Here is a 3,501-nt window from a genome sequence, read left to right as displayed (position 1 = left end):
ACTTAGTTGTCCATTTTTCCACAAGGATAAAATACATACAGGATTAACAGTCTGTAGGCAGCCACTTAGAGAAAGCAATATTACTGAAAATAGCTTTCCCTTTAGTTAGATATAGAAATATTACTTTGCCACAATGTCGTTTTACTTCATCAAATTTTTATATTTTATACATTATGTTCCATTTTTCAGAAAACGCTATTTTAATGATGTCAGTGATAGAAAAATGGTAATAATATATACTAGCATGAATCTCGCGACAACTCTCTATCAGTGTAAGATACGTGATGGTCTAGTTTCTAATCGAAACATTGAAAGCAACAACGGACTTCATATTTTAGCTGCACGCGCCTGCACATACGTAAGGCTTTGTGCGTGTCTTACGCAGAACACGTGATCCAAGAAACCTACCAGATTCTATGTCAGGAAGCGGAGGCGAGGATTATGCATATCCTTTCTTCATTTATTTGACAGCAATTTAAAAGGTAACAGAAAAAACACAGTCCATGAACTACATAACCCATGAGGCACAGCGGTAGCCATGGGAACCAGTCCACCAATCACAGTCCAGCCAAGTGCATATAGAGACTCCTTCGACGTAGTCCTTCCTCTTTCTTCATTGCTGCCCCCGTCAGTTAAGTCCCTTCATATCTATTGGGACTTCGGGATTTTGGCATGGGGTAGTTTTTTTGTGACAGTTCTTTTTCAAGTAATTAATTGTCTGTTTATTGCTGCGGGGTCGCTCCCGCCTTGTTGTGAGACGCGGTAGGTTTTTGCTTGAGCGTGTTTGTGGAGCGTGCATGCGCTGTGTGGTGCCATTTGACAACGCGCTGCCAGTGTTTTCAGCTTTCTCCACAGCGCCCTTTGCGCATGTGTGGTAGAAACATGCTGAGGCATTAGCGCTTCGTTTATCTACTGTTTTGCCTCTCCCCCTTCACTGACACTGCGTTTGCGGTAGGTTTTGATGGGCTTTGGCCATATTTGCAGAGTTTTGTTGGTTTCGTCTGTTTAAAAAAAATACATAATTTTCTGAGGCTTTGGTATTTCTCATACAGGGCACTTGTGTTGGGGGAACCCTTTGTATCGTAATAGGGTGTTTTTCAGTTTATGGGTGCCCGACCCTCTTTGGCAATGCAGTCACGCAATGAACATGATTATGTGGCATTACCCTCTAATGAGGAACAGCCCTCCCAGGGACGCCCTCCTGCAGAGATTGACAAGCTCCTTTCTTCGGCCATTGCCCAAGCGCTTGCCCCTCTCCAGGACAGCTTCAATAAGTTGCCTGCTCATGTTTTTAAAACTGGTACTGGTATCCTGGGGGACAGTGGGGCTGGGCCTAGTGGCATTCACTCTGTGGTGCCACGCAAGGCCGTTAAGTGTGACACGGGGCACCTCGAAGGCTTCAGTAAACTAGCTGAAGTCTTCCATAAGAGTGCGCACACGCTATGAAGCGCACCCTACCAGGAGGAAGACTTACCCAGATATACTGGTGGTGATGCCACCCCAGATTTTGACCCTGATGAGGGGTTCCCGATGGCGGAGAGGGTGATGACGATGATGTGTTTGAGGATGATGATTATTCTTCTGAGGATTTGATGGATTCTGGCAGGTCTTGGCGCCCTAGGCCTTCTTGCTCAGAACAAGGGGATGGGGAACCGGTTCAACCTGACATGTTTGATCCTACTTGTATCTTTCGTCTGCGTTCTGCAGAATGGGTTCCCAATAAAAAGACTGCAGATTATGTTGCCGCTAAGATCAGACAACCCCTTAATCAGGAAGTGAGATCACACCTCAGGTCGGAGTGTCCTAGACCTTCCCTCCCTAATGATATTACGGCTACCCCTGAGATAGACCCTAAGCTATGCACATTTTTTGCAAAATATAAGAAGGACCCTAAGAAGGGTATAGATCGCTCCTGAAGGGCTTGCCAGGAAAAACTTCTTGATGTTGTAGGACCCCTGACTAAGATTATTGAGTTGGCGGAGCGGTCGCGGGAGTCAGGACAACCCCTCCCAAAGGACGGCGTTGCGGGGTGGGCACAGAGGGCCATGTGCCTCTTGGGCAACACCAACTGTGCCCTCTCAGCTGAGAGGCGCCGTTCTCTCCTTCTGAAGATTGACCCTAAACTCGGTGAGTTGTCTTCTTCAGAGGCTGGCTCTGTTACGCAGGGTACCCTCTTCGGTGATCCTTTTGTTAAGAAGCTTGGGAAATTTGTTGCCACGTTTTCTGCTCTGGATAAGGCTCAGGCTTCCATGAAGAAAATTTTCCCGAGAAAGGTTTTTGGTGGGGCTGGACGAGGCAGGGGTCGCTCTTCCGGCCGTCAATACAACCAAGGCCCCAATAGAGCACAAGCAAAGGGCAATAATGGATGGAACAATGGTAGACAGGGAACCTTCTATCCTTTCCGGGGAGGCAAAGGACAAGGCAGAGGGCGCGGTGGCAACCCAAATAATTCCAGAGGATTCAATGGTGAGCATAGATCTCCTCTCTCCTGTTCGTCTGTGGGGCAGGATATCTCTCTTTCTTACAAATTGGGCGGAACTCACGTCAGATCCTTGGGTGTTAGAGATGGTTCAAGGTTTTCACATAGAGTTTTACGGGTCCCCCTTCAACACTCTCGCCCCCGCCCTTTGGTTTTTTCAGCCTCAGAAGAGTCACTGATAGATCAAGAAGTTCAGGACCTTCTTTCCAAAGGGGCTATCATACTTTCCAATCTTCATCCGCTGGGTTTTCTCAGCAACCTCTTTCTGATTGAAAAGAAAGATAAAGGCTTCAGACCGGTTATCAACCTCAGGTCTTTCAACGAGTGGTTGGTTTATCGGCACTTCAAGATAGAGGGAATCCATCTGTTCAGAGATCTCCTTCTCAAGAACGAATGGTTAGTTCGGTTGGACCTCAAGGATGCCTATCTATCGGTTCCCATCTTCCCTCCACATTGCAGGTTCCTTAAATTCCTGTGGAGGGGTCAGACTTACGAGTTCAAAACTCTTCCCTTTGGTCTTTCCTCAGCACCCTGGTGCTTTACCAAACTACTTAGGCCTGTGGTGGAGCATCTCCGCACAAAGGGCATCCGGTTGATTATCTACCTGGACGATATCCCTCTGATGGATCAATCCAGGGATCATCTTCTCCTCCACTTGCAGATTACAATTTCCCTTCTACATGATCTGGGATTCACCATCAATGCCCAGAAGTCGGATCTGGTTCCCCAGCAGAGCATGATTTTTCTAGGTTTTTGCATCAACACGAGGGATGCCACCTTGAATATTCCGTCTCAGAAGATTTCCAAAATCTAAAAGGAGATTCGCAAGGTTCTCCGTCGAGACAGGATCTCTCTTCGTCAGCTGGCCAGGATTGTGGGCTTGTTATCGTCTTCGATTCAGGCCATATTTCTGGGCCCTCTGCATTACAAGGCCCTTCAGAGGCTGAAGGTTTCTCATCTCCGGAGGGGTCTCACTTATTCGGAATTGATCTCCCTTTTCTCGGAAGCCAAGTTAGAGCTCC

The 3,501-nt window shown here is 47.3% G+C and overlaps 1 pseudogene; it reads left to right on the top strand.

Moving 5' to 3' along the window:
* Window positions 1-1,128: 1,128 nt before the first annotated feature.
* Window positions 1,129-3,293, top strand: LOC147751375 (uncharacterized; annotated as a pseudogene).
* The last annotated feature ends 208 nt before the right edge of the window (window positions 3,294-3,501 follow it).

The sequence above is a fragment of the Lissotriton vulgaris genome, chromosome 1_1 (genome assembly GCF_964263255.1).
Source record: "Lissotriton vulgaris chromosome 1_1, aLisVul1.2, whole genome shotgun sequence".
NCBI lineage: Eukaryota > Metazoa > Chordata > Amphibia > Caudata > Salamandridae > Lissotriton > Lissotriton vulgaris.
This window is presented reverse-complemented; position numbering and strand designations above follow the sequence as displayed.